The sequence below is a fragment of the Amblyomma americanum genome, chromosome 1 (assembly GCF_052857255.1).
Source record: "Amblyomma americanum isolate KBUSLIRL-KWMA chromosome 1, ASM5285725v1, whole genome shotgun sequence".
NCBI lineage: Eukaryota > Metazoa > Arthropoda > Arachnida > Ixodida > Ixodidae > Amblyomma > Amblyomma americanum.
This window is the reverse complement of record NC_135497.1, coordinates 215580228-215590845: the sequence shown is the minus strand read 5'-3', so window position 1 is coordinate 215590845 and position 10618 is coordinate 215580228.

Genomic DNA, 10618 nt, shown 5'->3' with positions numbered 1-10618 from the left:
TTTGTAATGACCTCAACCAGCTGAATGAGGGATGGGTAGTCGGCGAACTGTCGAGTTTGTCCGCCACACCGTCAGCTTGGAGGGGTCGCCGGTTGTGGTGCTCATAATTACTGAATTAGCCGGCGGGTTGAAAGCTTCATTCGCTTTCTTTGTGTCCCCAAGAAACACGGCGCCGCCAACCTCGCTTACTGCCAGCATTTTCGTTCTGCTTTTCCGAGTGCTCACATCTAGGCGCCGATTCTGGTACTAGGCCGGGGCCAAGGATCCTGTTTCCGTAACTGCAATCAGTGTTTTCGGTGGCCAGAAATTGCGGGCATAGCCAGACCATACTAACACAGTCAGCCAGACCGCCAAGCATCAGGCCCTCGAGATGGCCTCGCTCGTCCTGCTGCCCGTCACATATGCATCCAGGGGATCTCCGGTCTGGATTTTGTACGAAAGCACGCTAAGAGGGTTGCGATCCGAGTGACCCTCGTCTACCGGATGTGTCTCATATATCCGGGAGGTCTTCTGTCTGACCGGGGTATGTGTACGTTCTCACCTACCTCTGCGGCGCGTGAGCGGGCGTTGCGCGAGCTGCTGCGGCAGCTGCTTCTAGCAGTACGTTGTCGACCCTCCTCATGAAGCACAGAGAGCAGCACCGGAAGCAGCGCCCGATGCCCGGGGAGTATGCTGTCAGTGCTTCGTGCTGGTCGCGCATGAGGAAAAGGGGCATTATTAGTTATTTTTCTCCTTCGGCGTTTCGCTTGCCCTATGAACAAGCTTCGGACTTGACGCTCGGAAAACAGCTGGGCAAGAAGCGAGTGGCAGTTTCTTTTGTGTTATTGTGTTTGTGTTTTATATTTGCTCTCTCATTTTTTCTGTCCTGTTGCAATAATGCCTACACTCACGTGAATTAAAGATTTGTGAATAATGTTAATGCTGCATGTGCTGTAGCTGGTGAACAGCTGGCAAGCGACTCAAATTGCAGCGATAGCCTGTGCGCTGGTTGTCGATGCGTGCAACTGCAAGTGGTGCCGGCTACCGCACTGACATAAAGGGGTAGGGTGCAGAACATCCTTTTCGTCTTAAATTAGTTTTACCGCCCTCAAATAACGTACTCTTAAGTGGTGGTGCTGCGGCCTTAGAATAGAGCCGGATGGGTAGACGGCAGCAAGGATCTTCTCACCGGGGAATTTTACGTGGGTTTGACGCTGGAGTTGAAAAGGGCACAGCTATATCGAAGACTCCCAAGGCCGCCAAACGCAGCGCAGATGTGGAAGGTGGCGAATGATGTGGCGCATCAGAAAGAGAAAGCAGCCAGGGTAAGAGAACGCGCTGCTCGGCACGAATAACATGATCACGCTTGCTCTTACCTACAGAACAGAAAGGCTGAAGTTTTCAGAATCGCTTGTTTCTTACTTATTCGACCATGGGTGGAAAATTGACTGATAGTTAAGGGGAAAGTCACCTTAGGAAAAGCTTTATTGTGCCTCGTGTTAAGGCTATTCTATGCGAAGGCTATATTCACGAAAGGAGCAAAAATGAAGAAAGCATAAGGGAACATACTTTTTATTTTATACTCGTGGTGACTACAGGACAGAATACATTAAGTAAACATTCTTCGTCGGTGTGTGTTACAGAAAGCATAAAAGGTAACCGCTAGTGCTACTAAAATACACGGCTGTCTTGGCACCTGCTTTCGAAAGTCTTCATGTTACGTGTAGCTTGAAGTTAACATTGTTCTCCAGCGCCACTCCAGATGAGAATGGTGGACGTAGTCCGTGCCGTTGTAGTTCAGGTGCCGCGTAGAATGTGATCTAATCGGCAAAGCATCAGCTGTATTGCTGCCTAGATGGCATCGATACTTATAGAACCGAGAGCCTCCTTCTTCTATTGAGCAGACAAGGATTAAGAAATCAGGGGCTGATTAGGTTATGGATATGAAAAGAACCAGCAACCATAGAATGAATGGAGGCATAAGTTGATATTTTTTTTGTGGTGACGTTGATGAGACAAGAAATGTGAGCAGTTATTCTATAGAAACAATTTTACGGAGAATAGAAGAGGGAACCCTACTGGCCGGGGGATCGTGTTTGACAATGGCAACAGACCTGTGTGGGTCTGCTTGACCACATTGTACGTGACACTCGGAGTGAAACGCATGTCCACCGTTATTGTCGGACGTGGCGCGGGTGAGCATTTCATACAGAACGCTACAGGATGAATACCTCCGAAAGCAGTGTATCCGGGCAGTCACCGTAGCTCACTTGGTTGAGCACGGTACACAGAGGCGGAGGCTGTGGGATCAGTTCCTCCCAACGGTTTGTGGTTGGTTTTCATTCTACTTCATGTAACGTTTTTTGCATTGAATACGCAGCGATGGCGTAGAGGTAGAACATCCGCCTCGCGTGAAAGAGGACCGGGGTTCAAATCCTGGTGCCGCGCAATTCTCCACCGGGTTAAAAAAAAAATCCGCGTGTCGATGGAATTGCATAACCAGGCCTGGAGTGCGGCCTGATCTCGGTGACCAGAACCGACAACGCACTCTCTCACCAGAGCAGGATTTGGCCACCCTGGTGTAGTACTTGGCCACAACCTTCTATGATCAAACCAATTAACCCTCGGCCCTCAGTCCCCAGCGGCTGCAGAGCAACTGACCACGGCGGCGGTCAGACCTGTGACGCAGCGGAGGGTGCTAAGAATCTCTGGCTCCGGACAGGCCGCCATTGGAATCTGAACCTGGCAACATTTAACGCTAGAACTTTAGCTAGTGAGGCTAGCCTAGCAGTGCTGTCTGAGGAACTAGCGAGAATTAAATTGCATGTGATAGGGCTTAGCGAAGTTAGGAGGACAGGTGAGGCGTATACAGCACTAAAGGACGGAAACATACTGTGCTATCGCGGGTTAGAGGATAGACGAGAACTAGGTGTGGGATTCCTCATTAATAAGGATATAGCTGGCAACGAAGAGGAGCTCTACAGTATTAACGAGAGGGTAGCAGCTATAGTAATTAGGCTGAATAGGAGGTACAAGCTGAAAGTGGCGCAGGCCTACGCACCCACATCCAGCCATGATGACCAGACCGTTGAAAGTTTCTATGAGGACGTAGAATCGGCAATGAATAAAGTAAAATCGCAGTACACTGTACTGATGGGCGACTTCAATGCGAAGGTGGGCAAGAAGCATGCTGACGACCACGCGGTAGGTGACTATGGGATAGGCTCTAGAAATAGCAGGGGAGAGTTATTAGTCGAATTCGCGGATAGAAATAATTTACGGATCATGAATACTTTCTTCCGCAAACGAGAAAACAGGAAATGAACCTGGAAGAGCCCCAATGGTGAGATTAAAATTGAAATCGACTTCATACTATGCGCTAAACCTGGCATCATTCAGGATGTGGCCGTCCTCGGAAAGGTGCGTTGTAGCGACCACAGAATGGTAAGGTCTAGAATTAGCTTAGACTTGAAGAGGGAACGGAAGAAGCTAGTGAAGAGGAAGACCATTAACGAGTTAGCCGTAAGAGGGAAAGCACAGGAGCTTAGGATAGCGCTGCAAAACCGATATTCGGCTTTAACTGAGGAAGATGATCTTGATGTTCATTCAATTCACGATACTCTGACATCAATAATTACGGAGTGCGCAGTAGAAGTAGGTGGTAGGACAGTTCGAAAGGATACCGGGAAGCTATCTCAGGTGACGAAAGATCTGATTAAGAAGCGCCAAAACATGAGGGCATCTAACCCTACCGATAGAATAGAACTAACGGAGATATCAAAGTTAATAAATAAGCGCAAGGTAGCCGACATAAGGAAGTTTAATATGGAGAGAATCGAGCATGCTATAAAGAACGGAGGTAGCCTAAACACAGTGAAGAGGAAACTAGGCACAGGTAAAAACCAGATGTATGCATTAAGAGACAAGCAGGGCAATGTCATTAACAATATGGATAAGATAGTTAACGTAACCGAAGAGTTCTACACAGACCTGTACAGTAGCCAAAGTAATCAGAGCGCTAATGAGAAAGACAGCAGTGCACAGCAATGCGTCATCCCGCCAGTAACGAAAGATGAAGTAAAGAAAGCCTTAGAAGCAATGAAAAGGGGAAAAGCAGCTGGGGAAGATCAGGTAACAGCAGATCTGTTGAACGATGGAGGGGGCATCGTGCTTGAAAAACTAGCCACCCTGTATACGCAATGCATTATGACCTCGATTGTACCAGAAGCTTGGAAGAATGCAAACATTATCTTAATTCATAAGAAGGGGGACGCCAAGGACTTGGAAAATTACAGGCCGATCAGCTTACTTTCCGTTGCCTACAAAGTATTTACTAAGGTAATCGCTAATAGAGTCAGGGCAACGTTAGACTTTAATCAACCAAATGATCAGGCAGGCTTTCGTAAAGGATATTCCACAATAGACCATATTCACACTATCAATCAGGTGATAGAGAAATGCGCAGAATATAACCAACCTCTATATATGGCTTTCATTGATTACGAGAAAGCATTCGACTCAGTGGAAACCTCAGCAGTCATACAGGCATTGCGTAATCAGGGGGTAGAAGAGCCTGATGTCCAAATACTTGAACATATATATAGCAACTGCACAGCTACTATAGTCCTCCATAAAGTCAGCAATAAAATTCCAATAAGGAAGGGCGTCAGGCAAGGAGACACGATCTCGCCAATGCTGTTCACCGCATGTTTACAGGAGGTATTTCGAGGCCTGAATTGGGAACAGTTGGGAATAAGAATAAATGGAGAATACCTAAATAATCTGCGATTTGCTGATGACATTGCCTTGCTGAGTCACTCAGGAGGTGAACTGCAAATCATGATCAATGAGTTAGACAGGCAGAGCAGATCGATGGGTCTAAAAATTAACATGCAGAAAACCAAGGTAATGCTCAACAGCCTAGCAAGGAAACAACAGTTTACAATTGGCAGCGAGAGCCTAGAAATAGTGACGGAATACTTCTACTTAGGGCAGGTAGTGACAGCTGATCCGGATCATGAGAGGGATATAACTAGAAGGATAAGAATGGGGTGGAGCGCATATGGCAAATTCTCGCAGATCATGAGTGGCAGTTTACCAATTTCCCTCAAGAGGAAAGTGTACAACAGCATAATCTTACCGGTACTCACCTACGGGGCAGAAACGTGGAGGCTAACGAAAAGAGTTCAGCTTAAGTTAAGGACAACGCAGCGAGCCATGGAAAGAAAAATGATAGGTGTAACGTTAAGAGATCGGAAGCGGGCAGAGTGGGTGAGGGAACAAACACGGGTTAATGACATCCTAATCGAAATCAAGAGAAAGAAATGGGTTGGGCAGGGCATGTAATGCGAAGGCAAGATAACTGCTGGTCCTTAAGGGTAACGGAGTGGATTCCAAGAGAAAGTAAGCGTAGCAGGGGGCGGCAGAAAGTTAGGTGGGCGGATGAGATTAAGAAGTTTGCAGGCAAAGGGTGGATGCAGCTGGCAAAGGATAGGGTTAATTGGAGAGACATGGGAGAGGCCTTTGCCTTGCAGTGGGTGTAGTAAGGCTGATGATGATGATGATGATGATGATGATGACGCAGTTAATTTCATTGCTTGATCAACCCCACCCTAAAGTAAAAATTAACATTCCTTAATTGTCTCCTCGGTTTCAGTGGCCTGGAATCTTAACGAGCCCGTCATCTGCTTAGCCATGCCTGGTCTACTCAGAGGCCTTGCATTGCTTCTGACTGGTGTGTGTGTGTGTGTGAGAGTGAGTTGTACTTCCGTCCTTTGTGTACCGGATGAATTCTGTTCTTCACTGACCGGCGTTAGACGCTCAACTATGCTTGTCGGTGACGCCTTCAGGAACGACCTCTGTTAAGAGTAGGGGTGTGCGAATATTTGAAAATTTTGGATATGCAATCTAATATCCTCCTATTCGATTCCGTGATGGAGTCAAATAGGACACGTTCAAAAATATTCGAAACGAATCGAACGCGATCTCAAGTTTTCGGACAGTTCACGAATGACAGACACAAGAACACACTCGGGCACGCTGCAGTTTTCTTTGCCAGCTATCTCAAGGACAGGGGCCCATTCCGGAGTTGCACAGCATGAAGCCAGGATTGATCCGCGCATCCATCGCCGCGACGCGTCAATTCATGTGGCGGCGTGCATGGCGACCAAAACGTACGGCTTCCAAAAGTGGTCGACTCGACATCGTTCAGCCAGCTTCAGTAAACCCAGCATTCGTGCCTGATATCGGTGGCCCCTGCTCCTAACTCTCGTCCCTCTCCTCAGCTGAGATGTGGCGTTAGTTTGTTCACCGTCGTAGTCAGTGGCAACCGGCAGTTTCCCTAGGCGTATAAAATGACGGCCACGGAGTGAAAATATTGACTTAGTGCCGCGTGCGTCAGATGATTAGAAAACATGTCTGTTCAGTCTTTCAAAAGCTACAGGTTTAACTATTGCCAGAAATTCTGGGCAAGTGAATTTTTCAGCGGGAAGTTGTTTATGAAAACTTTTTTTTTACCAGATGGCACCATAGCTGTCAATATTGTAACGCTTAGAAATATATATTTACAAGAGGGCATACCAGGTATATACAGCCAGATAGAGCCAAAGAGCCACACAATAAGGGCCAGCGAATGAACTCAGTTCGGCCCCTCGTCTATCACACACTAACAATACTTCCATAGCATACAAGCACCATAATCCTGGGAGACCTTGTAACTCAACCACGAAGCAGAGGAGCAACGCAAAGTGATCGGTCTCGTCCTGACCGCCGCTGAGTACCAAGGCATTCCGGCCGACGGTTAGGGGATGAATGGGAGTTGAGGCTAAAGCCTTCTACTCTGTCATTTTTTATTGGAGCGAATTAAACTTATTTCTCTCTCTTTGGCGTCATCTTCTTTATCCAGCCTGCGGCCGCATCAATATATCCTCATATTCCTCCTCTGGACGCTTGTAGTTTTCTGCCATTCATTGCGAAGAGCACAGGAAAACCTTCAAAAGCAAGATCTTGCTAGGCATCAAAAGATTAGACCACCCCCAAAAATATCCTCATGGCAGTATCTTACTGTATTTCGCAGTTGCCTTAAATTAAAAATAACGTCCAAGAAAGCTGGTCTTGTCCATGAAGTATGACCTTCCCGGAAGCTTTTCGCTTTTTCGCATGAATATTCGCACAAGTAGCGTATAATCATACAAATGTTCGACTCGTAGTCGATTCAGTTCTTTCTTTATTCGATTCGGTTTCGTTGCGGTACCGAAGCTAGACTCTTCGTTTTTTGATTCGGTTTCGAAAAAGTACGACTTTCCATAGGACGATCGGACTGCCTCCGTAATGCCGGTGCCTGCCACACCTTGTAAGCAGGGAGGCAATGGCTGAGCCAATTTAGTGCCGCTGATGTGCCCTTGTCCGACGCCTCGCAGATTTCGCCCGTTTTATACGCTGGCTTTCGAAGCTGCCGATTGCAGTGTGAATGCTGATGCGACAGTTTCAAGCAAGAAAAACTTCGCTTCATAGCGGGGGTTTTGATATGTAAAATTTAAAAAGCCCAAAGAAGGTGTATCGAAAGTCTTGTGCGGGCAGCTATGAGGAAAAAGAACCGTCCAGCGGGATGATTAGATGCGGTGAAATGCTAACGAAATTACGGTAACTTATGATCTACCCATTCATATGCGGGAAGTCGTTTTCATCTATTCTCGTCCTTTTCAACGCCTTGACATTGAGAGAAGGTGCAGCAGATTACCTACAAGCAAGTAGTTTGTCCACCGATATGAACGCCATCGACGCAGCCCCAGACACGAAGCGCGTATTTTTTTAGGCCGGTAACAGTAAGTGCGCGCGGACACAGTTGGCGTCGGTAGGAGATGAGATGATTACGTGATCATATATCCTGGTGTAAGAGAAGAGCGGTTACGACATTTTAGTGATTACAGGTGGCACTACCCACGATGCAGATTACAGGATTGGAGTAAAAATTGAAATTTTGCTTTGCTGTGGGAAAGGAAATGTCACAGTATCTGTCTCACGTATCGGCGGACAATTCAATCGCGTCGTAAGAAAAGGGGCCAAGGAGGGAGAGAAAGAAAAAAAGGAAAAGAGAGGTGGCGTAGAGGGCTCCGGATTAATTTTGACCGCCTGGGGATCTTGAACGTGCACTGACGTCACACAGCCCAAGGGCGTCTATGCGTTTCGCCTGAACATTTGTATTATTGCTGCGCGGAGCAAATGACTTCGCTGTAGTGAGTGAATCTTTCATGATTTCGTGTCACCCGAAAAGCTACGCAGAATGGAGCGTTAGAGTTGAATTGATATTTCAGCATTTGATCACTCATCGAACACGCACCCCTTGAGATCGAGATGTGATATCGAAATAAAGAGAAATAAGCCTAAGAAAAGCGGTGCCATCGGTGGCGGCTGTGGTTTGCTAGCGGTTTCTGTAAGCGAATGCATACTCGAATCCCGAGCACCTTACCAGGTTCGTCTCGTGTAATGTTCCTGGAGAGCATCCAGCAATGTTTTACGGGAATAGTTTACCTGTTTCATTTTTTCTCTAGCTTTCTTGTTGAGTGCGAATATTCGAACATTTTTGAAAGCGAATCGAATGCCTTCTTTTCTATTCGTCGAAAGACTGAAAGTGCAGCTTCAAAATTTCTCGAAGCGAATCGAACAAGTGCTCGTGTTCCCATATGCTTTTCTCTTTCGTTGTTTATCACGACGGGCCGTCCAATTTCTCCCGAAGCCTTCGCTCGTTGACCAGGGCCCGTGGTCGCGCGTCAGTATTTTAATAGTATCAAATGTATACATCCCAGCTCAATGATTCAATTGGATTTGCAATAACTCTCCCAGAGACGGTTGCCGCTTGAAAGTTGCACTTTCAAATGTCTGTCGTGGCCTGAGCGAGCACGCTGCTGCATCGAGTGCAAACCGGGTCGTTGCGGCGCGTCACGACCGCTGCAGCAGTTGCATTGCAGAACGACGCCTAAAGACGCACCACCGTCAGCTTTCTCGCTCATTCAGCTAGACCGAAGGAGGAAGTTACTTTCGAACGGGTATCAAATCGGGACAATTGAAGCTCCAGCCGATGCCCGCTAGCGGTATTCTGCGCGTTAGGCGGAGGCACCGCGCTTGGAAGCTTATACCGAGCGCTCGACAGTCTGCGTAACAGTGCGTTCGCCTCACGTCCTTTGGGTTCTACCCCGCCGGTTTGCAGACTGAGTTGTCAGAAAGCGAGCAATCTCTCCACCTCTTCTAGAGCAGCGTTGCGGTCGCGGAACACGCACCATGGTACAGTGAATTCGCGGACACGCGAAAGCCAAGCTCTGTTACACGGAAATATTCGCTGAGCTGTTTCGCTGTTGCCGTCTTCTCCGAACTACCGATGGCCTTCGAGCTAAATAACGAAGCAAGTGGGAGAGGGGGTGGGGAGAGCAGGATAAAGAAGTTACCGAATAGCAGATCGCAGCGGGGAAGGAGAAAATGTGTGGCCGACGACGTGTGGCTATTCGTGTTGATCTTGGCGGCACGGCGGACCACGTGCAGTCATCACCGCCTTTTTGGTACTACCTTTTTTACGCAGTACATCGCATATAGTGCATTATGCTCAATACGAAAAGTACAGTATTAGTGGAAAACATTTCGCCACCTTGCGTTACGCAAGCACGAGAAAAAATATGGAAAGAAAAGAGCACATCTATAAAGCGATAGACCTTCACTCAATAACAGACGCAGTGAAGAATAAGACAATCCGTTTTCTTAGAAGCTAACGAGTTACTGAGATAGCCAGGTACGATAATAATGGTGTTTGAAAATCCTACTGGCCTATTGGTTTGATCACCCACCTCGTATGCGGGAGGTGCGGGATTTGATCCCCAGTTCCGTCGGGTACTCAATAGTGATACAGTGGGAACCAGTTTTCCCTTGGTGGCCAGCCTATTTGGGGCGGAATGCTTGAAAAATGGTCTTTCCCGTTTTGCAGAGTAATGAAATCTATTGAAACGAAAGTTTTGGGTTGAATAATACTGATGCTTGTTGGCGACTCACTCTTAGCTTGTATTTTTGTTTCCACTGGTACTCGAAAAGTGATCGTAGTTGATAATGACGAATATGGCTGTATAGATTTTGATATTGTTCTAACTTTTCAAAAAAATATTCCTGATAGGGTCACGAATTGGAGGCACAAAACAGAGAATGGACCTGAGGTGCAAAAACGAAAGCCCCCCCCCCCCCCCCCCCTAACTTCCCGGGAAATAACTAAAAAATTCTACCAATATTGCATAATCGATATGTGTGTTTCATTTGGAGCATAGTGGTAAAATGAAACACTGGGTGCATATTCCTTTGTGCTCATAATTTTGTATACCATTGCCTATCTTTTCTGAAATGCACACTCAAGGCGAGAATGATACGGGGCACGATTAGGTGTTCTAGCTCTTCTGATGCGTCACTTGATGAAGTATGTTCCTCCCGTTCATGCACGAGCACACCTACGGTATTTTCCAGCATACTAATTAAGTACCGCCGAATTTTCTACAGGTAATGAGTGCGAGGTGTTTGATTCCGGAAACGCACTCTGCATTATTTTGGAAGTGACCGTTGGTTATGAAGATGGAATGATCACATTTCCGTCATGTTGTCTGTGGTGCAA